Source organism: Mizuhopecten yessoensis, unplaced genomic scaffold, assembly GCF_002113885.1.
Source record: "Mizuhopecten yessoensis strain PY_sf001 unplaced genomic scaffold, ASM211388v2 scaffold10745, whole genome shotgun sequence".
Taxonomy (NCBI): domain Eukaryota; kingdom Metazoa; phylum Mollusca; class Bivalvia; order Pectinida; family Pectinidae; genus Mizuhopecten; species Mizuhopecten yessoensis.
Window position 1 is genome coordinate 559,471 of NW_018408700.1, and position 26,477 is coordinate 585,947.

A 26,477-nucleotide genomic window follows, 5' to 3' on the forward strand; every position below is an offset into this window, starting at 1 on the left:
AATCTCCTAATATGAAGTATGGTATTCTATAAAATATCCTTATCTAAATCTGTAAAGCTTCTTAATCTGGAGTGTGGTGTCCGATAAAATCTCTTGAACTGAAGTAATGTATTCTATAAAATCTCTTAACTTAGAGTGGTTATCCTATAAAATCTCTTGATCTGAAGTAATGTATTCTATAAAATCTCTTAACTTAGAGTGTGGTGTCCTATAAAATCTCTTGATCTGAAGTAATGTATTCTATAAAATCTCTTAACCTAACTAGATTCTGGTGTCCTATAAAATCTCTTGATCTGAAGTAATGTATTCTATAAAATCTCTTAACCTAGCTAGAGTCTGGTGTCCTATAATTTCTCTTAACCTGAATTATGGTGTCCTGTAAAATCTCTTAATCTCGAGTTATCTATGGTATTCAGTAGAATTTCAGTTTTTAATAATGATCCATATAAAGAAAAAAATGATGTTCTGTTCGTTAACACCTGTCGTATGTAGACTAGATGTGATTGTCACCAGATGACGGACTAATATTACCATACGACTTATGGAATTACATAACCAGGAAGAGACTTAATTACTGAACATCGTAAACACCCAATAAAAAAGTTTTAAAATATTTTCCAATAGTTATTGCGTTCAAAAAATGACAATGTGTTACAATTTAGCAAATATTGGATAATTTGTTGAAATGTTTCCCACTTTATGTAGGACTGATTTCTGTTGGAGATTGTTTGATAAATTATTATTGAGCGTCCCATAAATCTGTTGAAGCTTCATGATTTTTTTTGCATCTTTGACGTGAACCTTAATTGAAATTTTCTCGTAGTGGCTCAGTAATTGCACTTTAAAGAGACATAATTTAATTAGGTTACTCTGAGAATTGTAAAATGTGAAGTATATTGAAATTGTTCTCATTTGATAGTCCAGAGGACCTTTTAAAGTCCAATTAATTAAGGTAATTTAGTTTGATGTATATTCATTCTTTTGCCTTATCATGGATCTTTTGAATATTTTAATCTCAGAGTTCATGTGTTTTTTTCTCTCTCGTCTAGATCTTTGAGCAATTATGTTGTGGAGATTTTGTTTAAGGAAACAGCTGTCACTGAAGTGTCCGCAGTAAGATAATTGAAGATTAATCGAGAAATGTACATAAATCATGTCTATCAAGACTTATGGATATCTACCGTATTTGTTCTATTCTTGGAACATTCTAACAAAGGGTTGAAACCCTGTGACAAAATGTTGAAATGTATTAAAAATATTAAGAATATTTTGACAAATTACAGTATAATATAGTGTAGTTTAAACTGACCTAAGCAGTGAATTGTTGAATTCGAGCAAAAAGCAAATTGAAGGGTTGAAAATAAGGGTTGAAATAGAGAGTCTCCTTCCAAATTAGGGATCTTAAGACTTGAAATGAAGTTAGTTTTTTTCGCTACAATAGGGCAACGAAATCAAAGTGAGTTGTAATTAGGACTAATCAGACAATACAGGATATCTACCACAGTTTTATGTACATATAAAACACAGACCCACCTTTTTATCATAAAATGTGAAAGTAATGAGGGATTACAAGTGCATTCTACCTTTGGCCTTCTGACGTCCTGTATTTCCCACTGTGTTGATACTGAAGGTTCAAACATTTATCATTTCCACCGAACTTTGAGTTTTGTGTGGTAGAACATTGATAAACAGAAGAATGATTGCAGACAATTGATCATTGCCCGTGCCGTGAATTTGTTACCTCATTCAAGGATTATATACGTGTTCCAGAAAATATTAAATATTCATATTTAATATCCTATTTGTAAAAGGCCTTGAATTTTATTTGCAATATATAAAACGTGTTGTTTGATGTTGTAGAACGGTTTTTAGCACTCTACAGTTAATTTCAATTTCCTGGGCTGTTGTGAGTTATGTATTTATATTGAACCAAGCTTGTTGCTCCCATTAGTTGGTATAGTGTTCGTCTGATTCCTCCGATTTTATACAAGCTGATCGAGCTGTCTTGATTCTCAGAGTCTATACTGATGATAGTAGGGTAGGGTACTTAACCCTTCCACCACTGTAGACCATAATGGACTCATCCAAATCAATGTGTGGGAGAGTCTACTAAAGTTGCATAGGTGTGAAAGGGTTAAGTAAAGACTGCCGAGGGATTGGACAGTTACCACAGTACTTACAGTACCATATAAAGCTATAAATAGAAGTTCTCACTACAGGATATACTGGACATAAATATGACAACAATTAAAAATTAACTCATTCACCCCTGAAGACACATTTGAACTCTTCCAATTCAAAGGTTGGAATAGTTAATTATGAAATTTCAGGGGTGAATGAGTTAAACAATGGATAAATGTGATGTTACATGTTTCATTAGTATTCATATCATATCTATAATTATATAAGAGTCCCTTTTTTCCCCCCAATGCTGATCAAGTCGGTTTTCAAAATGATATTTACTGTTGGTGCTGATGCCACATTTTCTGTACTATTCAGCAGTAAATTTATGAGCTAATCCTTCATGTTGTAGGCGGCAAATCAGTTGTTTGTAGCTGGATTAAGTCGTGGGATATGGAATCTGATGTCTGGCTGTATTAGATGTATATAATTACCCAATGCAGTATAGATTGCTCATATTTCTGCGCCTTATCCAGACCGGGTGTTATGTCTCCACTACTTGCCAAGAAGCGGACTTGGAGATTAGGTCTGGCCCATTACAAGCCACCAGTAGTGCCGACCAATAATCAGATAATTATCATTAGCTTTCATTAACCTCATTCATTCCGAGGCATTTTACACCTATGGAAATGGCTATCTACAGGAAGTGCAAAGAGCATATTTGGGCGGGAAGCAGAAATAAATGTTAGCAATCGTCCATAACAGTTACATTTCTTTTAGATTGTTGTGGTATGATTGGTCAGTGAAGATAGAAAATTATTATGGTGGACAACTTTCCTGAATCACGATGGCTTCAAACACGAATGTATATTATTACTCCCTGGTGTCCCGTCTGCCATTTTAATGTGAATAATACTTGACCAAATAACTTTGTTGCTATTCTATTAGTAAATATACAATATGGGAATGATTCATACTGCATGTTTCTTAACCGATGGACAGGAAGTGGAAGAGCAAGTTTAAGGGGAAGTAGAATGATCAAAGATTACAGTTTGATGTAATTTTACTCTTTTTTGTTGTTGTATATATATGTATATATGTTAAAAATTACGCCGCCTGGAGACTCATCTCAACATACACATATGCTTGCTGAAGACGGTTGACAGGCCCTCAGGGATTCCATCCATCCATAGCTCATCCCAACAAAAAATTCTCTGTATTTAAGGACGATTACTACATATTTTTGTCAGTAAATATAACATTCAAACGATTCCTTCAGTATGTTGTAAAATAAATATATAGTCATTTGAAATCTTAGGCCATATAATGTATTTCAGTTGAGAGTATTTACCGTAATTACGACAGGAAGAGATGTAGAGGAGTCACGTGGCTGATGATTAGGCACGTGTACGCATGGCCTAATCAGCATAGTGATAGACACAATGGCCAATGGCCGCCCTTAATCATCGATCACACCTCGTCATCCGGACCAGACTAACGTACTACATTATTGATATCCTCTAATCAACTCCAGGTAGATGGACAGTGTAGCCTAGGACATCGATGGTCAATGCCTGCAGTAACTGGACATCCACATACACCTACTCCGTATATAGCAAGACAAAAACTTATTGTAGAACATAAACCCATGATCGTAAAAGTCCTCCTGATTAGCTGGGACATGAAACAGGTTTAGTGCTGCATAAATTTAGTGTAGACCGATCTACACTGTCATTAGGACCTCATAAACCAGCGGTTCCACTGTGTAAATACTGACCATTAGAAGCATGGCTAGCTGTTATGTAGGATCCTATATTTAGTAGAACATGGAGTTTTACTGTATTAGGAGAATACATTTCAGATGTATGACAGTGTGTAGGTAATTACAGCAGGGTTCTGTCTTGTTTGTTTGAGGGAGTATATATTGAATAGAACAACAGGCAACAAGATTTTACCTAAAAAAGATGCTTGAATTACCGAAGCTGAGATTAAATTAGAGTGCTTGCCGATGTGATATTGATAGAAATCGGAAGACCTGGAGCAATCCAAAGCCAGGAAGTTCATACGTTTTTACTTATTTTATTTTTTTTAATAGTCAGATTTCTCTGGTGTAATCCCCAGGATTGAGTACTGTACAGCCCTGATTTTAAACCAGTAGTCAGGACACATGGTTCTTGGTGCTAGATATCAGTCTAGACTGCTGCCCAAGTATTAATGGATCTCGCTTCCAACACCAAACCCCTTGTAGGCAGAAAAACATTGTTTCAAAATTAATGAAGACTAACAACCCAGCCAGTGGGATAGAGCTATAGGAGATTGGCAACTCCTATACCTAATTGTCACTTGTTTTCCTTTCCTCAAAGAGGGTGTATATCAGGAATAATGTCCCCTGACATGGAACTCTCCTTTGTAATTGTTGATATACTTCAAACATACTTTATCTTCATTACCTAGGGTATATAGCGATTAATATAAAACGTGTTGTCAAGGGAACGCCAGAAAGGGACAAAGAGTTTAAATTAAACCCTGATTAAAACCTCGCACTAAAAAGGGAAGATAGTGTATCCTTAATTAGAGTACAGAAAGGGATGTGTATTGATACCGATCAATGTAGGCGCAAATTGGCATCTTCATGAGGGCAAGCTTGACATCTCGGTCACACGTACTCTTGACAGACGCCCGTAAACAACATGTGATATCACAAGAGTTTCTTCTACACAGACACAAGTGTACATAGATAATGACAAAAACCCACCCATGCGACTAGGCTGGAACATCTTAAACATGTACCAGTATATATATAAACCACAAAAGTCCAACAGAGCGTTGGCATCAGCCAAGCTTATTGCGACCAAGTGCTTGATTTTTAAATTAGAGTGTATCGGAGGTCACTATGTAAAGGAGCCCTTGAAAGAGAGGAGAGTGTCATTGTAAGGGGAATGGGAAGGGAGGAGGGAGGGGAAATCAATTACGGAACACCCCTCATGCTTGTTCGATTTTCCTTAGGATTAGAATTTCTGTGGCCAGATCATACATTATTCAGTTGAGTGCATTAGCTCTTCCTCCTGTACTCCCATGTCTAAGTACCGACGCCCAGACATCTTATTCACGTTTTACTTCCCTGTTTCCTACATATTTTTTTCTGAATCAGAGATTTACATATTTTGATTTGTGTTTTCACTGTCATGGTAATTAATGATATTGAGGTGATTTTGCTGTCCATTACGGTTTCCGTGACGGTATTTCTGAGGTAGAATTGATTGGATAGTATGTGGGACAAGCTAACTAGACTAGGTACAGGATGGTGTCTGTGAGGGCCAGACCTAGTAACTCCTCTGGTTACCATACCCACTAGGTACCGACTCCATAGTTTTGACAAATTTTGGCCATTAGGTAATGGAATGATTATATATAGGGAGAGAAAAAAGTCTGATGTTGGCTACAACCCTGAAAGAGTTTCTTTAGTCTTTAGAAAGACCTTTATGTCACATCCTGACCAATTTTGATATTCTGAAGAGTATGAAGTTTAAGAATAGCATTAGTTAGTGTTTGATGAAAAAAATCTTTGACGCCAAAATTATCTTTTAGAAATTGGCATACAAGCTTTTGAAGGGAAGTCATGCCAGCAACAGGGCTGATTTAGGTACATGTACAAACTTATGGCCACAAACCAAACCGGAGTCTTCCTGTCAAAGGCTCCATTAGTCATGGTATAAACACCTTCCAAAACGAAAGTTAAAACTACAGTATTTGTGCCTTTGGTGCAAGACCAGAGTAATATGGCAAGCTAATGTTGTGTATATGGTGTCTCTATCAGGAAGCAGTCAGTAGAATTGTGTTTTGAGGTTTCAATAATTCATAAGGACTGTCTTTTTGCTTAGACCTCAGTCTGCATAAGGAAAGGTGTTATTGATATAAGCTAGCTATACTTGTAAATGCAAAAACTTGTAAACATATTTTTTGTCCAACATTTTGTCGGTCAGCTCTGTCCACAGAAACCCTTAGATTACACACATGTAGTCCTGCTGGTAGTAATGAGTGTCCCTTGTGTCCTAACCCAGTGGTCAGTAATCGTCTAGCAACATATAGATGTTCCGCGTGCTGCCATATTGTCTATATGTAAAAACCTACTTTCAGACTGTAGACTGCAATGCTTCAATACTACTTACTCCTAGCTACAGAGATTGCAGACAAAACCTGTGGTAAAATTTGATTGAACAGATGGGTTTTTAATCCCATTATCAGTACTAGACAATTTCAATATAGCACATATCAATTTGTAAAAGAATAAACGATCATGACAAGATTTCGTTTGAAATTGCACTGTTAGGTTTTAAAGGGTATCAAAGTGGAATGTATTTCCCTGAGTGATCAATGGTAGATTTCACTGTTATAAATGTCAAAAATAATACAGTGCGGTACACAAAACTGTCTCTGCATACTCTCAGTGGTTACGGGTCATCATACAGATAACAGAAACAGGGGTTCTCATACAGATAGCAGATACAGGGTATGTCATACAGATGACAGATACAGGGGTTCTCATACAGATAACAGATACAGGGTATGTCATACAGATGACAGATACAGGGGTTCTCATACAGATAACAGATACAGGGGTTCTCATACAGATAACAGATACAGGGGTCCTCATACAGATAACAGATAAAGGGGTCATCATACAGATAACAGATACAGGGGTCCTCATACAGATAACAGATACAGGGGTCCTCACACAGATAACAGATACAGGGGTCATCATACAGATAACAGATAAAGGGGTCATCATACAGATAACAGATACAGGGGTCCTCATACAGATAACAGATAAAGGGGTCATCATACAGATAGCAGATACAGGATATGTCATACAGATGACAGATTCAGGGTTTGTCATACAGATAACAGTGTAGGGGTTAGTTGCAGGTACAGGGCTTGTTAATCGATAGCGAGTACAGGGTAAACCTGGGCTTGTCGTTCAGATAGGGTGTACAGGACTTATATACTGGGTGCAGGGCTTAGATAGTAGGCATGGTGCTTGTTATTTCAAAGCTAAAATTTATGGGTGATCCTTTTGTATGAAGAGGTGTTCAAGCTTGTCATCAATCCCCATAGTTACATGTAATAGAATAATCCATATGGGTAAATTAATTTTACATACAGGAAGAAAATCCCTGATGCAGTCAGCAACTTCAGGTTTATAATGTTAAATGACAATCAAATTGTTTTTTATAAAATAAGAGCTGTAAATCGGTGAGTATAAGTTGTGTTAAGTGAGGAAGCAGACGGCATACAATGCTGATGCCGTTTTTCTGATATTGTTGTAAAGTAATCATGGCTGTTCAGTTCTCTTAAGACGTGAACCGTCACGTCATGTCTTCTCCAGCCTAGGTTTATTCTGTCATTTCGGTGTCATGACACAGTCAGGGGAGTAGAGAATTGATTAGTATTGAAAAGTCAAAGTATCACTCGAGTCTGCTAGCTACAAATAAAACTTTGAATCTGTAGCGGTAAACCAAGGTCTGAGACAATTTTGTTGGGGATTTCGTGTCTTTGTTTTATTCTTATTACCATCTTGAGTTTCATAACATCATTCGAAATGTCACCTCTCTCCATCGAAAGTTTTGTATTCAGCTGTCTATAACAGAACGCAGTCTATTTTTCAATGGATTTGTCAATTTGCCTTTCCCAGTAATAGTTTTCAACTAAATGTACAAAATTAAGGATGTTTCATATAGCAGTGATAAAAACCCCATTAAATGTTAAGATGAAGACAAAAGAAATAATAGCATCAAGAATTACACTGAATAGTTCACTTTTTGCAGAAATATAACAAATGAACCGCAAACTCAAAAAATGTAATTACGATATCGGTACCACGGTACGTGCTGTACATCTTTTACAATATCCATTCAGATATAAATATTAACTCCAGATCACTCTGCTGCTAAATCATTATGATAGCATTATCGAGTATACAACAGGTATAAAATATTTTTACCTGGCCATTAAAAATACTGTGTAGATTGTCATCAAAATTTTGTACCGAAATTACGGAAATCTCAGGTTACATCACAATAATAGTAAACCTTTGTGTAGGACAATCAGGAGTTCTCCTCAGGTACACGAGTGTTAAGTTCGTGCCTCAGGTACATGAGTGTTATTTCGTGCCTCAGGTACATGAGTGTTAAGTTCGTGCCTCAGGTACATGAGTGTTAAGTTCGTGCCTCAGGTACATGAGTGTTATTTTCGTGCCTCAGTTAATGAATTCTTTGAACTGATACCGATTATTGATTAGACTTTACATATCTAAGTGAGAAAATTTGCCAAAAAACGGAAGCCTATAATTGGCTGTTGACTGAGACGGGAACATGAGATCAGTAGACCTCTCCATGTTTTAATGGGCATGCGTTTTCTACACGTAAGCAGCTTGATTCTGGCACGTCGACCATTACAACAAGCATCCTTACAGGCGTCTGTGTGTATCGTTCTCAAGCAAGCCTAAGTTCCCTCTTTGCATTGTTGAATTGTTTCTGTTGCTACCGTACCGATAAACTAGACATGTCAAGTTTGCCTTCCAAATGACATATGCAAGAAGCATTTGCGAGGTGGAGTGGAGCCACACCAGTGGTCGATTTGATTTCACATCGCGTGTAATCTTGTCTCTGTTACTACAGCTCCTTGTGTTCTCAAGCATCTTCCTGACCTTGATTTGATTTCATTACAGCCAGTTTTTGTTTCTATCCTTGTCATCCCATTTGATCAATGTTTGGTGGTTATTGTTTTTATAAATTGTATCAATTACTTTGATAGATAAGCTAACTCTCGGAGATCTTGGAGCTCTTGGTTTCATTTCGCTGTTGTAAGCCAAATTAGATTTGTTATGTACATGCTCAGCACACGTCAAAGATATTCTATATTTATGAGCATTTTCGCTGCTACCACTAATCCTCTAGCAGGGAACTTGGATAACAAGAACAGTCTGTTCAGTTTCATTTTAGTTGATTTTGATAATCTTCACTGATGAGTGCATTGTTTTGATGATAGTTCTGATGCGATTGGAATAGATCGGCAATATTAATGACAATAGTGAGGTACATCTATTTCATAATTTTATTGTTTTAATCAAGTTTGTACGTACTTGATGGATTATATGGTAGATACAATATTCTGATGGCTAAAATTAGACAAACATTCCAAAATCAGAGATACAGTGTATACCAATAAATATTCTTATGAAATCACTTTAAATGCTGCCCAAAGCCAGCATTACTAAAACATAACTGAATATAGGAAACTATACGTAAACTGTATTCAAATTTCAATCACGGTAAAATCAAGAATTTATACTTAAGCACACCATCTGTGTTACTTTTACCTTTCGCGTTAGAATAAACTGTGTGATGTTCTATAAGATAGTGGAATAATGGGACTTTATTTATGGCACTTTTACAAATATATAGTATCTGCATGTGTCGACCGTACATCTGTATGTGTTTGCAGAGTTAAGTACATACAAACATTAAAATGGTTACATATTGAGGACACATACACACTAACTGTGACAGATTGACACCGACATGGGCACATACAAGCTAAGGTGAAACCGATCACTACAGCATACTGTATAGTGCTTTAAATTTTCGGGATCAATATTTCGCGGCTTCGTATTCAGTTCATATTTGCGGGGGTTAAATTTCGCTGTGCACACGAATCCCATGTGTCATATGCAAAGTATTTTTAGTGTAATCATTTAAGGGTTAAACCTGGAAATACAGGTAAACAGTTTGAAAACACTGATGATCCGAGCATCGTCATCTGCCATTGACTTCACTCGAAAGAAAATCAAATGTGTATGAAGCTTTGTAGGAGTAAACTGTAATCAGTTAATCACCTTTTACACATAAATATGTTGTGGCCACTTATATGTAAGTGTTGTTTTTACATGGACTGCCCAGTTGCCCGGTGATAATCTGATTCCAGTTCATTTAAGCTTGCATATCAGCGTTGGGTTATAAGTATTTTCAACATGTTGTGATAAGGTCCGTAAAAGTGGTTAACATTTTTGATAATTTTGCTGGTGTTTAGAATTTGGGGATATTAGTGAAAGCGTGAATATAGCGTAATTAAAACCTCCGCGAAATATAACTGCTAAACAGTAGTTGTTTCACCATTGTATGGTGTCATTAATATTTGCAGCGTAAACCAGTAGATTGTTTTTAACATTTTATTATGCAACATGTACGGGATCATGCGACTTTTATGTACTGGTACATTATTGTCAGGTGTACAGTTTAGAGGCATTAGTTGGGTTTTAATAGATAAATATATGGTTAACGTTAGATTTGGTAGCTCTTTGTACTAATGGAGCTGTTCATAGTAAATAAGTGACATATGTATTGGTCTGCTGTATTTTCAGCTGGTGTTTCAATGGCAATGATGTTTGACTGTATTATACGCGGAGAGATTCTGAATTTAATTCCCCTGCCATATGACACCATGGCACCTGTTCCTACCAGCTAATGATGTTTTCTAGGAAAAAGTGTGACTTTTTTTATTGTTAAGGGTTGTCTCAAAACCTTCATTTGCTTTAGGGGGTTGTCTCAAAATATTTCACTTTGTAGAGTACTCTTGATTTTTAAATTTCGTGTTTGTTTTTATTATTATTGTTTATTTTAAAACTTCACGGATTGTTTTGAGAGGACAGTGGTGACACAGACCGGTATCTCTATTGTAATATTGTTCAGCACCATGTAAACAAATTTATTTGCATTGTATGAAAATTTAGCAAACCCATTTCTTGATTCTAAAGCTAGAACAGGACAGGGGTTGGTTGCCTGATAAGAAGCTGTTATATTTACAGACTGTTTTATTTTGTTAGCTATAGTGTCGTACTAAGGTTGTCTCAGAACCAATTATTTTAAGTTTTTGAGACAACCCCTTAATACTGAGTAACTGCTCACTGTTAATTTTCCGTACATTCATATTTCTTCTTAAAAGGCAATAAAAAATATAAGATTACTACACAGTACACCAACAGTAAAAGCTTTTTGTAGATCTTCTGTATGTTTTTATCTGGAATATGACATATCAGGACCGATCATTGTATTTGGTTAAAACTCTTGGCTGCCTCAGTGTAGGTATTGCTTCTGATAGAAGCACAACACAGGAAAGTGTACATTCCAGAAATAGAAAATCACAGGAAACGTCTGCGAAAGCTATCGGAGATGTATATCTGCAGTTCATCGTATCGTACATAATGGTATAATTTCTGATGTAAATGTCGGGTTACAATCCATCAATAACCGCCCAACATACACTGTAACAGTCTGTCGCATTACTGTCTTACTGTCAGACACACTGGTGATTTCATCTCAAATTGGTCTCCCCGTCAACATAGTATAATGCAAAGTCACTGCGAAACCTCAGATGTATTGGGACAGCCAGTCCATAGAACACAGACTATACATTTTAATGTTGATCTCTATAATTACCTCCGATAAAAAATGTCACTTTGATATGTAAATGACTTGATATGATGTATTCCATCCATATCTATTCTCACTGCTGTGACAAGACATTTACTGTCTGCCAGTTGATTCTATCATGTCTCCAATTGTCTTGTGATTCTATAGAGCTGGTCGTAGCAGCGTAAGAGTCAATACTGGTGTCGGTACTAATCTGTTTTCATGGGGTTTCTCCGTGCGGCCTCTCCTTACATCCCACGTTGGGTCAGTGTCGCATGTGTTCCGTCAGCGACGCATGTGTTCTCTGATGGTGACGAATGGACCGACAAACAGTCACAAGGGGAAAACACTAGACTGGCTCTATATATCATTGTTACATGGGCGCTGCTTGCTGCAGACCTCTAATGAATAAGTGGCCATGTTACATGGGAATAGAAATTTCCATCTTTGTATTTACATAGAAAAGAAATGATTATAAAAAATGAATTCATGTTTTACATACGATTTACATCTTTGTCTTGATTATGCTTCCAATGACATGGCGGTACAAACAGTTCTATTTATCATGGTAAGTTCTGTGATCAACTGGGTAAAATGCGACATTCTGATTACAACTACTGATATTCATATTTACATAAAAAAGAAATTGATATTGGTTATATGCCTTGTTTTACACATAACCTGAATGTCACGAGACTCTTATCTCGAACGGCAGTGCCGTTTTTCACAGTATGTTAATACCATTAATGAAGATTCATCCCAATCTTATAGCCTGATTTACATGGAAAATTATGGGGAATATATGCAGTACCTTAATTCTGTGTCTTCGCAAACAAAAATAAATTGATCATGTATAGAATCTATTGTATCAATCTAGCTAGATTTACATAGAAACGTCAGATATATATATACAGACACCTATATCAACGGGGGATCTACTTAGTTAGTGGACGTCAATTTTAATCCAGTCAATGTAAGGAAACGTGATAAAATAGCTGGTGGAGTAATAACACTCGTTACAGGAACTCCAGGTCGGAGTATTTCTACAAAATATTGCAATTCTATTTAACCTTCTTTGATGAAATTGACAACGAGCATGTTCATTCTGCTATCAATCTCCAACTTAATTGGTACAACAGGATAAAGTTATCGGATAATATGACAGTTTATAAAATCAAAATAATCTCTATTCAGTTTCAAACAACATTTTTCACAGATAATTGAACTAAGGCTCGTTTTAACGCAGCCAGATGACATTAAAGCCGGTGTTTATTAGACAGGAAACTGGGTAAAAACTTGTAATGGTATTGTCAGATTTTAGAATTGTTCTGATAATTCTGTAGAATTTGAAGGCAATCAAATTTCGTCCGAGCAGGCTTTGGTAGAATTCTTTTGAAATTGGGTTTTGTACAGAACTGCTGGTAGGGAACCAATTCATGCATGCAGCTAATGCATTTTCTTCTTTCTAAATGTACATATATTTGGATAAGATAGTCAGTTAGAGATGTACCTGGTAACCCCAGGGGACATGATCCTTATGGAAGGAGTAACTGATTTCTAGGAATATTCCAAAATTTTACCTGATAATGCAATTTTTTTTCAAATTTGTTCACACATATGGTATGGGTTGGGCTATGGATTAGTAGGGTTGGGGTAGGAGTAGATGTTTAGGGGAGGCTCAGGGTAAAAGGATCATGGTAAAGGCTACAGGGGGTGTAGGAGTTGGGTTAGAATAAAGATGTAGAATGGGGTAAGGCTAGATGTTTAGGGGAGGCCTAGGGTGAGAGTATGGGTAAAGGCTACAAGGATAGGAGTTGGGTTAAAGTAGATATTTAGAATGGGGTAAGGATCAATAGATGTTTATGGGAGGTCTAGGGTGAGAGGTTGGGTTACAAAAGGCTACAGGGATAGGAGTTGGGTTAGGATAGAGATTTAGGGTGGGGTAAGGCTAGATGTTTAGGGGAGGCCTAGAGTGAGAGGATTGCATGGGTAAGACAGAGTTATAGGAGTTGGGTAAGGATAGAGGTTTAGGGGAGGCCTAGAGTGAGAGGATTGAGTAAGACAGAGTTATAGGAGTTGGGTAAGGATAGAGGTTTTAAGGGGGGGCCTAGAGAGAGAGGATTGGGTAAGAGAGAGTTATAGGAGTTGGGGAAGGATAGAGGTTTAGGGGTGGGATAGGCTTAGGAATGGGAGTATTGGGTAAGACAGAGTTATATGAGTTGGGTAAGTATAGAGGGTTAGGAGTGGGATAGGCTTAGGAATGGGAGTATTGGGTAAGACAGAGTTATAGTAGTTGGGTAAGGATAGAGGTTTAGGGGAGGCCTAGAGTGAGAGGATTGGGTAGGACAGAGTTATAATAGGAGTTGGGTAAGGATAGAGGTTTTAAGGGGAGGCCTAGAGTGAGAGGATTGGGTAAGACAGAGTTATAGGAGTTGGGTAAGTATAGAGGTTTAGGAGTGGGATAGGCTTAGGTATGGGAGTATTGGGTAAAATTATAAGGCTAGATGGGTGGTGTGGAGTGAGGCTAAGGGGTGAGGGTGATACACACTGAAGGTTTGGGGTACTCAAGTGTACTTAATGAACTGAAATAGGCTAAATCTGAGATGATATCAATGGGAGAAAGAGTGCTGGGTACATCACTGAAGCTGATACTGGATTGTCGCCTGCTGATTAATTATATCATTCAAGTATCTCAGATTTGATGAAGGGACGCAGACCGATTGAATTGTTTCCAGGGGAAGGGGTATAATTTTGTTGGTTTTTAAATAGCCGTATCACCAAATGGAAAAATGAGAGCTGACGTAACAAGAGTAAAAGCAATGCTGTTGTCAAGTATTTTGTCAGATCACACACATCGAGTGGATGATTCAGACAGTTGAGATCCTGGTCATTAGATACAGAGCTGATCCTGATGTTTGTTACATAGGAGACAAGATACAGAGCTTATCCTGATGTTTGTTACCTAGGAGACAAGATACAGAGTTGATCCTGATGTTTGTTCCATAGGAGACAAGATACAGGGCTGATCAGATGTTTGGTACATAGGAGACAAGATAAAGAGCTGATCCTGATGTTTGGAACATAGGAGACAAGATACAGAGCTGATCTTTATGTTTGTTACATAGGATACAAGATACAGGGCTGATCAGATGTTTGTTACATAGGAAACAAGATACAGAGCTGATCCTCATGTTTGAAACATAGGAGACAAGATAAAGAGCTGATCCTGATGTTTGTTACATAGGAGACAAGATACAGAGCTGATCCTGATGTTTGTAACATAGGAGACAAGATACAGGGCTGATCAGATGTTTGTTACATAGGAGACAAGATACAGAGCTGATCCTGAGAGATAAAACATCTTTTTTCAATATATCATGGAAGATGCTGATCCATTGTGTAACAAGGATGACGAAGCATTACAGCCAGTATATAATAAATTATGTCGCCCTGTCTTTGAGATGGTTTTATCTATCCAGATTTCACTTCAGATTACCCTCGTCTTGATACACTATCGTTGTTTAAAAAGTGAAATACTATTGTTTTTATCAAGTAGACCTTCTGATGGCATTGAGTTTTTAAATCCCACCCAAAAATTGTCAGAAACTATCAGGATCAAAGAGATAACATATTTTTATTTTAAACACTTAAAGTAGTGATGTATTTAAGCACTTCACATTTAGTACAACAGAAATACATTATTGCCTGAAAATCTATTTTACTGTTTTTAAGAAACAGAGATAACTTATAACTAGTATATGTAGCTATACTTCTCTCACCACCTTAGGAAATGCAGCAGTTTTGAAATACTCAATTAAAATCTTGGTATTCAGATCTGCTTTTGAAATTTTCTCAACTTTGATATTGATTTCAATTTTTGTTGATGCTTTGAACTCATAATTAGATAAGTATACTTTATGAGTTTGACGGAACAATATTCTGATTTTGAGCTTGACAGGGTTTTAGGAGAACTAGGTTTGTTTGTTCGTTGGAAAATTTTCAAATGCTCATTGACAATTCCCATTTCATGATTTGCAATACAGGGGAGGTTTTTGGAAGAGCGTTGCACATGCATGATCTTTTGGGAAATAACTTATGGTTATTAACGATGAAAGTGTCTTACATTGCAGATCTGGTAGAATGTCTGGTATTCTATATTTGATCCACCATGGTCAATGGGGATTTGTTGACTAAGATTTCAGTTGATAGGTATCGTATAACCTTTGACCTTTCGTAGCTTATCCACCCACCTATGTGTATTATCCTTGACCTTATATATTGTATTTATGGAAAGACGTGGTCACAATACAAGAGTTAATTGGACTGTGAATCATTGGATATTGACAGAACAAAAGCAACTGAGAACAGCCTTTTCTCTGTTACCGATTGTGATTTGTCTGGGAAAAGGTAATTTATGATGGTCATCCATTGGGCTAATCTCCCTCATGTTGAATGCCACAGCAAATAAATTTTGAAATTCAGCGTACCACTAGGCAGTGGTATGGCTTGACTGATGGGGCCGGGGTCAGACAAGATTCCATGAGGGTGGGTAGCAGACACTATACTCCCTTGGTCTGGTTACCTTGAGTGTAACTTGGTCAAACTTTAGAAACCCATGTTGTAAAATTATGGCATGACTGTATGCATGAATATGGGGTTTGCTATTTGTATTAAACAGCATCATACAGCTGTTGAGTGCAGGAAGTTCTTTTTCTATAACAGTTCTATAGCAGTATATAACAGTTTGTCAGCAAGTATAGGACTATATATAGCAAATTGTGTTCCGTAGGACTGCCATGGCTATATATACACAAAGGCTTATATATATATCTCACAGGGACAATACAGGTATATAGCGGATTCTCTAAAATCACAAAACTAGGGCATAATTAGTTTCCTTCATCTTTACATCAAAGAAACATGGACTTGTTCTATACAACAGGAAGGTATATGGAGTCGTGTGTTGGAATTTGTCTTCTGCTGACAGGATTACTCATTATTGGCATTTTAATAGCATATACTCATCGTAGAAATTAGAGATGAAAGAAGAGTTGACCTTTAATTTTCCCTGTAGGTCTGTAATAACGAGTCGTGTTTGTGATATTACCAGGGTAGCCTACAAACTCCTCTGATCTCATCAGATGTATTAGGTTGAGATTACCATTAGGCATGGATAAGGGGTGGGGTGTTGAACTTCAGGATTAGTCTTGAGGGGCGGAGATAAACCAGCTCACTCATTACTTATCTCCCTTGCGTTGATAAATAGCTCCATTGTTTTATCTACAAGATTTAATCATTGGAAACTTGTGTGGTTGTTTGCATCCACTAAAAATCAACAAATGAATTATTGAATGAAAAATATTTTAATATAATGGAAATTTACTGGAAAGGAAGAAGTTCATTGTAGGTTTTTGACCGTTTTTCTATCCTTTTAAATGTTCATGCAACCATATACTATAAAATATTGCCCAGTCTAATATTCGCCTTCAGTGAAGAAAATTGTTTAAGCACACGTCTGTTAACTTTCCCTTTACCGTATGTATGTCACTATCCTCTGTAAATATTATCTCCCCTGTCCTTATTATTCTGCAGTCATTGTGAGGAGACCAAATGGATCTCTCTAATATTTATTTTATTATTTATGGTACTAATACATATTGTGTTGTTTTCATCGTTGTAGGTAAAAGTTGTTTTTGATATTTTTGGTTCATCGACAGCACCAATACATGTTTTGTTTTGTTTTTGTCGTTGTAGGTAAGTGTGATTTGACCATGGACAGGTGTGGTTCTAGGTTGATTCCAGACAACAGACCGCTTTGCGTAAAGAAGTTGACATATCGTAAGTCTATGTACAGATTTGTTGGCAGCATAAAAGACAACAAAGCATCATAATGAGGGATCGAAATCGTTGATACATTTACCACATTCAACAGGTAGAATTTGATAGAAAAAAAATAAAAATAGCAACAATTAGATCCCCTCTAGCAGGAGCACTCATACCTTTTTCAGGGATTTTTTTAAAATATCCGGCTTCCTTGAGGATTGTGGCGATATCCCAGGTAGATTAAAAAACCCTTTCACCACTGTAGACCATAATGGACTCATCTAGATCAATGCATGGTAGAGTCTACTAAAGTTACATAGGGGTGAAAGGGTTAGCTAAGATTTTTTGAAAGCCCAAAATGCTTGCAATTGGAACTAGAAAAAATGTAAATTGATTATGGGTTGTTTAAGTGACATGTATTACGATGAGCCTATCTGATGCTGACCACACCTCAAAGCTTCCATATCGCTGTTAGCTAGGTGTTCAATTCTGGTCATGTTCTACGCTTCATGTTATTGACATCTGTGTCACATTATGTCACTTACGGAGATTTGTGTCAGAGTCAGATCATCAACATGTCATGTGACCTGCAAGGTGTCATGTGATCTGTAATATCACAAGTAACCGTGGTATGGTTTGGTGCCTTTTCTGACGTGTCTCAGATTCCGCCGTTTGTTCCGGTGAGTTGCCTCACATAACAAAGCTCTCCTATTAGTTATATTTACGATGACACCGAGTAGCACAATGGGATGTTTGATAAAAAAAACTAATCATTAGATCTCACTTCATCAATCAATAGTAGAGTTTTCTTTGCGCTTTGGAAAAAGAACCCATGAATTCACTGGAAAGTGATCAGTATTATCCTTGAGAGTACCATCACTTTACCGGAATATGATCCACTGCCACCCATCGCTATCAACAAGTACTTCCTGTCACCTGACCCCACATGTGACTGACACACGACATGATTAACTGTGATTATGGCTGCCATGTTTTATATATGTGGTCGGTATAAGGAAATATAGATTGATATATATATTATACAGTGGGGAGATGTTTTATGCTATACCATGTCAGAGTGTCAAACAAGACTATAATTGCCGCTGCACTGAACAGGTTTAACAAATCAGGCCCTGATTGATTTTACAGCGAGTAATCTTGATCAATCACCCAGCAGTCTTGACCTCCCTGATTGGACGCTTTTCCTAATTTTCTAATTCGATAGGTGAAGGTATCTGAATTGAGGGACTAGATAATAGATCATCCCCAATTAGTAGCGGTCCCAGCTTGTTTCTGAGCAATGCTGACATCTCCGAGCTCCTTACTCAGTTCTCGCAGTCTGTGCCGGTGATTCTTGAGTTTTCAGCAACATGTTCAATAATGTAATACTTACATACGAGTCTGAAAAAAACAAATACTTCAGCACAGAACCGAAAGGATTTCCATTTAAGATACTTATAGAAATATTTAAAAAAAATGTAATGATTCCTTTTTGACACAAAGAGTTTGATTTAATTTGAAAGCAATACTGTTTGTTTTCTGACAATATCATAGAGATATTGTGTGTAAAAATCATCAGACACAACACAACCCATACCGAAAAAAGTTACAAAAAAGTTACTTCTATTTAGGTACAAAAAAGTTATAACTTTTGATGCTAGATTGGAACCTTGTGAGAAGAGAGTTTCAATCTAGTACTAAAAAGTTACAAAAAGGTATTAAAAAGTTACACTCAAACACTTTGTTCAGTTCAATCATTACTTTATTTTCAAACAAAAGGTACACAAAAGTTACATTTAGCCACTAAAGCACTAGTGAAAAAGGTATCATAAAGTTATAACTTTATTTAGTTACTAAAAAGGTACAAAAAAGTTATGCTTTTCTGAGGTACTGAAAAATGGAGAAATCGTATTTGTTAGGTATAACTTTTTAAAGCTTCATAAACCTCTCATGTATTATGAAAAGGTATCAAAAAAAATCATAACCTAACCTTTACTGGATCTGTTGTTTAAATGAAATTCTATTTTAATAGAGTATTCCTTTGAAGTTACTATTATATATCACCTGCTTTCTTGTAGTTATTATCATATAAATAAATATTCCTTTGAAGTAACTATAATATAAATAATTTTCTTTACGTTACTATTATATGAATAAATATTTTCTTTTAGCTACTATTATATAAGTATTTTCTTGAAGTTACTATTTATCATCTAGATATTCTCTTGCACTTACTACATCAAAAATATTTTCTTGTAGTTACTATTATATAAATACTTTCTGTAGTTACTATTATTTTACAATATAATACACAATAATGCAATAAATATACTCTCATGCTGACTTTCAGGGAGTGCCCTGCATTGACTATGACTCTCTCCAGCTTTGACACTAGCATACTCACTTTTATTCTCTGGTATTCACAACTATTTCACATAACCATTCCTAAAATAATCATTAATAGAATATCTCTTGTAAAGTTACAACAAACAATCATATTAATAGTTCTTAAAAGTTGAAATGTCTCATTTGTTCTATGTGGTTGAGTTCCTCCTGGCCAAGCTGACCAAAGCACTGATTTTTGTCCTCATTGAAAACTTGATTTCTGACAGGCCACTTTTCCCATGAATCGCCTCAGCATAATCTGTTGAAAAGCAGATGGTTTAGGAAAAATAGCTAGTAACATAATTGCAACTTTATTAATTCTTTCTTCATCACTTAAAATTCTAGGAATTAATGAATATGAATGGTGAAATTATATTGGTAGCATTTTATGGTAAACTTGCTATTTATTATTCACTGACAGGCACCATTAATCAGTTCAAGTAGCTATAGCGATACTTTTGTAATTTCAGTGATATTACTACTACATAAAGAGAATTGCTGTAGAACTCTTTTCTTTTGTGCTGTTATGAAAAAGTTTTAATTCATAATTACCAATTATTGCTCAAACAATGGTCTGGTTCAAACCTTTCCCAGGTTGACCAGCTCAGTGTTGGTGAAGAACACTGACATCAAATATCTGTCGACCTGTTCCCCTTCGTCTTCCTCTGTGTAGTTTTTATGTGTTTGGGATACACATAAACCCCAGTCCCAGGTATAAGCTCCACCATCTGTCAAGATAAGGAGCAATAACACAATTTACAAAATAATATAATTTTGCAATTAAAATGAGTCTCCTAAACAAGCAGGAAGTAAACAAGAAATTAAAGACATGTTTACCTCTAATGTCTTATCTTGACACAACACAATAGCATTGTAACAGTTGATCGGATTGCTAATATATTTACAATATGTTGTAAAGAGATTCAAAATGAAAAGCTTTTCAGTTCATTGTGAGTTAATGGTATATAATATCTATATAAATGTAATAGCAAAATCTATCTAAATGTAAATACCAGTGCATTACTTATTTGTTGGCTTTGATCTGTTTTATTTTACCTTAAATACCTCCCCAACAAGAGCCGGGTTCAAAGTCAAGAGATCCACTTTGTCTCTGACCATTGGACCCAAATGACCTTGACCCTTAATTATAACCCAGTGACCATGATCTTTGGTCAGTTGACTTATTCTTTATTTCCGACCAACTTTGCTTTATAATACCATAACAAAATGTTCATCAGTAAAAAGTGTCATAAAGAAATGTTCACCAGTGAAAAGATACTAAATTTGACCTTTACCATTGATCTTGAATTAAGTCATGTCATTAAATGCTCATTCATGAAAAGCTACAAAATTTGACCTTAACCTTTGATCCAGTGACCTTGACCTATGACCTTTGGTCAGTTGATTCCTTGTTGAATTCTGATCAACTTTGCTTCATCATGTCATAATAAATTGTTAAGCAGTAAAAAGATACAAAATCTGACTTTGACCTTTGATCCAATGACTTTGACCTTCGATAAGTTGATTTCTTGTTGTATTGTGACCAACTTTGCTTCATGATGTCTTTACAAAATGTTTACCGATAATTTAAGAGCAAAAAAAAAATGTTTAATGTTAAAATCCAATATGGCTGATTAGCAGCCATTTTGATTCAGATCTGCCGAAATATTACCAAGCAGAACTAGGATGCATGGGAAATCATCATGTAAATTTTTTAAAAAACTTACACCATTTACTTCCATCAATATTGTACAAAAGAAAAAAAATGGACAGACAGACGGACAACCTGATTACTATAAGGGAACATACCCGCATCTTCGATGTGGGGCCCTAATAATTGTAGAAATCAAAATTCCAAAAGAAAGCCATTTTTATTTCAGCTTGTAACCATATAAAGGCTGTCAAATTTCAATAAGGTTAGACAAAAGACAGAGGAGTCTTCTGAGATTACAAAAGCTTAAACAAAAGATCACAAAATCAGTACCTTAAATCAATGAACTCACCTTTGTTTGATTTGTTTTCGGCACTGATTCTCTTTGCAGCAGGGGGTTGAGGGGGAGGTTCATGGACCTCTATAACAGACTCATGAGGTGGAGCTGAGAATTCTTCATCTGTTGTTTCTGCCTGTATTTTCCCCCATCAGTGTGCACAGCTCTTGTTATCATCTAGAAAAAGAGAAAATATTAGAAAAAAATGTGATTTAAAAAATTGGAATTCTCTAATTTAACTGATGTATATACTGAGCTATACATAAAGGTTTCTGTAGGGAACAGGGTAAGGACATGCAGTGTGGAAGGAGAGGGATCATGCAACTTTACTGTGGAATATTTAAAATGGCACACTTCAATTTTTGAAGAATTTTTTTTTTCCCTTTCAAGTCATAGGAATATCAAGTTATTTTAATAACACAAAACAAGAAGCATAAATATCAGTTTTATCAAGTTGAAAGAATTCAAAATTTTACTCAAAAAAAATGAAATAAAATTCAATATGTTTTCAAAGGACGTCATTAAACAATATTTGATGAAGTATGCAGAAGTTGAACAGTGCCTGCTACTTGCATGCCATTTGCTTAAAAAACATTCAGATATATCTCTTTAAATTTCCTTTTTGAAAAGTTTTTAATCTTTTTAACGATATATGAAGATTATAAAAACAACATCCATTGTACTGCTCACATTTCTATTTTAGGTACTCTTACGTTTCAATTCAAATAGGTGAAGAAAATCATAGGAAATTTAGAAATTCCAAAGCTATTTAAGATTAACAAAAAATAAGTAAGCAACCATTTAAGTAGAAATTATTCAATCTTAAAATATATTGATAGGAAATTAAGATGCATTGGCTTTTAAATTTCTGTTATTTCATGTCATGAAGGAGAAATTCCAATAATGATTTCAATATTTGTAATGTGTTTGTTAACTTTATAAAAAACGAAAAAGTGTATACTTGTACAGGAAAAATATATATTCGGCACGGGGTTTGAGTATATATTAAGCTAGAAATTAAACATCACACTGAAATATCCTTCCTTTCCCTGAAGAACAAAGAATAAACAAATATCGAAAATCTTATTATACACCGAAACGGATTCTGGTAAGTAGATCTACTTTCCGAATTGTATACAAATATAGTAGCTCAGTAAACGAAAAATGTAATCGGTACCGAAATAATCGGTGTTTTTTAACAGATAGTACTGCCATCTGCCCATCTCTAAAGATCAAACATATAAGAAAAAAATATACATCGTCTCAGTCATGGTACTGTATTTATTTAATAAATTTGATATGTTTACTCTGCGTTTTGTATTGAATCCTTTCGATGAAAATACAATTGATGGCTTACCTGAAATATTCCCTGAAATGGCGACGATCTTCCCATGATATTCCCCAGAAAACCTGGGATTCATGAAGGATTTCATCAGCAAATGCGTATATACCAAGCTCTTTCACGGACGTTCCAATGTCTTCAAGGATATGATGAAGTAGGTATCGTCTTTCCAGTTAACCAAAACACGTTCCAATATTTTGTTTACTTCTTGTGACTCGCCGGGTTAGAGTTCAAAATCTAGAGGTCGATCGAATACAAAATTTACCCGCGCGCTTTTCATTGGCCAATTTGATAAGGCTATTTATAGTCACGCGAGATTAATTTTTCGCATAGGGCGTCGCTGCAATAACGATAAAGTCCTACATCATATTAATCATAACTATTTATTGTTAAATACAAATAGTATGGACACAACCATAATAAATAAAAACAAAAAATATTCCCTTTGTAACAATAACCAAGCAGCCGTCGTAAGTTGTTTACGACAATAACGTAAAACCTTTGGAACGATTTCCGGCACCATGCTGTCGTTACAAATGTATGTCTCGAATTTGACTCTTTTTCAACGGAAACACGGGAAATCGACTTCTAATGCAATTGAGAAACTATTGCTTAAATGATTAAATACACAGGTCTTCCTTCTGAAGTAATATTTTCATTGAAATCGGCATGATTTTCTCACATGATTGGTCAAGGTAACCGTGAATATTTGTGAAAGCATGCTCGTTGTCTTATCGGAATTTGTGTTCAATTATTTTAATTTGATATACAGTCCTACAGCAATTTACTGCACCACATGTTTTGTTAAGACCAAAATGTATGACCAGCAAGCGATGGTCGATCTATTGTTTTCCGCTGACTGGGGTGAAGCGAGGTGTGAAAAATTTACCTAAAGTGGACCGATGATTACCTCGGGCTATGTACAGTTAGCCGGACCTATTACGTAATTGTCCAGGTGTTTCACATGGACAACTTACTTTTAAAATCAATTCACAGCAGAAAAAAAAACATCATAATAAGCGGGTTCCTACCTTTGACCATATAATGATAAATGATATTTTTTTGCCTAGTTAAAGAACGAAAAAATGGGTACATGGGGGGAAAATCTCATTATAACCGATATTATATATATGTATTTACATAATAACTGGGTTCCACTGTACCAAAAATGTTCCAACTTTAAAGTTACAAAGTTTTTCACAAGAATTGGCATTGTTTTCTGAGTCCAGAAAAGGTACAAAAAGTTATACCAAAAATATTCAAAGTTTTTCACCAGCATTGCAATTATTTTCTAAGTCCAGAAAAGGTACTAAAAGTTATACCAAAAATATGCAAAGTTTTTCACCAGCATTGCAACTATTTTCTAAGTCCAAAAAAGGTACAAAAAGTTATACCAAAAATATTCAAAGTTTTTCAACAGCAGTGCAATTATTTTCTAAGTCCAGAAAAGGTACTAAAAGTTATACCAGAATTTTTTAAAGTCCAGAGAAGTTACAAAAAGGTACACTAGTAAAGTTTAAGTTTAAATTAAGGTATCGAAAAGTTATAACTTTTTTGTACCTTTTATCAGGAGTACAAAAAAGTTACTGAAAAGGTACAAAAAAGTTATACCTATTTGTAACTTATTTCGGTATGGGAAATATTGTGTGTACTTTAATTTTGTCAGACACTCGATCTGATCACAGAAATTTTGTGTGAATTAACTCAATTATCAGATATATCACTGAAAGATTGTGTGTCCTCACTGTCTGAAATAGGTATCACAGAAATATAATTGTGTGATATCACTGAAATATTGTTCGTCCTATCACAGAAATATTTGTACCAATTTTTTAGGACTTCAAGCAAATGATATATTTGGTATAGGACCCGGAGGGGGAGGGAGGGGGAGGAGGAGGAAGAGGAGTGGATAGGTATAAAAGGGTTTATTTGTAACAGATTTTTTGTTAGAAGACAACATGAGACCTGTGGTGCCTTTGTACTAAGCCTCTATTGAGCTGCGATGGAGGTTTTTGTCAACGCTTCTCTGCATCACTCGAGAGCTTGAGGGAAGTTTTATTTGTAAAGACCCTGGCGCAACAGTTTTATTTGGGTACAGGCATTAAAGCAGGCATTGATTTAATTAGGAGAGTATGCCTCAGTATAAACACTCGACAATTAATAGCTAATATTTCTGGTGCTATAGCAAATACTCCGAAATGTTGTGTAATGAAGTGAGTAAAGAGCTTTGCTTGTATTGTGAGCAATTTCGGGTTTGTCTTCAAAGGAAATCAAATTGATCACAGGGTTGGGGTTACGTTGCATGAAATGGGGCGCTATCCTGTGTATGAAAATGGAATGTTTGTCAGATCAATAGTGATTGTTAATTACATCGGTGCCAATAGATATGTAGCACCATTGTCGAGAGGATCACACGTTTACGTTTAGAGGCATCACAGTCAATGTTTAATCCTTACTTTGATTTTAAATATGAAAATCCTTTGTATGAGCCAGTGCATTGTAAATGTTCATAGAAATGAAACGTGGGAAAATAGATATCATTATAATGAAATCCTTTTGAGATGTTTTGTAAGCAGCTGGTAATGAAAAAACTTCATTGATTCATTAACAAACCACATGTTTAACAACTAACTATACATTCCTGTTTCCTGAAGGAAGTTATTTCTAAAAACATTGATTCTCCAGAGTTTTACCAAAGTATATTTTGAAACCAAATAATTGAACTGTACAAGTTGCGTTTATTTTGGCACGTAGTTACGAGTTGTTTGGTGCTAATTGTCTGTTTCACCTGACCAGTGTCTAAAGGTACAGGAAACAGATGTTGAATCAGTGGGGGAAGGTGAGGATTCTCTCTACAAAAACTATACAGTTAGATCATAACTCCCCAGGGAGCCATCCATCCCACTTACAGCCCAGGTTTCATTTTACTTCCTAAAGATAACTGCGCTGTGTAATTATCACCTAAAGTCAATCGTTATAAAGCACTCATTAACCTCAGTTTACAGGTGCAAAATTCTACTTTATCTCAACGACTGTGTCATTCCTGCTAGCTTTTATCACACTCTGGTAATTTCAGTGGCAGTGTTTTTCAAGTTGACTTCCTCTTTGTAATTGACTGAAAATCCAGTTTGGTTTCAATCTCCGTTATTATGGGGTCTTAGTTTGTGTTTCAAGCAGTTGCAATTTTATTTTCAATTACGCTTTTGCTGCCGTTTTGTACAGGTTAACAAGTAAATGCCTAGCTGCGGTAAAGCCTATGCCAGCATCAGTATCCATCCAAAAGTCGTCCTTGTTATCCCATTTCATGGCCGTTTTGATTTCCAAAGTCAACATTCCAGGGTGAACCGATCT

General features: G+C 35.8%; 2 protein-coding genes and 1 long non-coding RNA gene across 14 annotated transcripts in view; 1 reads left to right on the forward strand and 2 right to left on the reverse strand.

Moving 5' to 3' along the window:
* Window positions 1-26,477, forward strand: part of LOC110462079 (cysteine--tRNA ligase, cytoplasmic-like) — a 231,496-nt gene that overhangs the window by 97,933 nt on the left and 107,086 nt on the right. The window lies entirely within an intron of this gene.
* Window positions 1-26,477, reverse strand: part of LOC110462080 — a 169,306-nt gene that overhangs the window by 85,619 nt on the left and 57,210 nt on the right. The gene's annotated exons all lie outside the window — the stretch shown is intronic.
* On the reverse strand, window positions 19,377-23,356 carry LOC110462081. Its single transcript, XR_002464229.1, has 4 exons — window positions 23,142-23,356; window positions 21,800-21,961; window positions 20,349-20,524; window positions 19,377-20,055 (listed from the first exon to the last, which is right to left on the reverse strand). It is a non-coding gene; the product is annotated as an uncharacterized LOC110462081 (long non-coding RNA).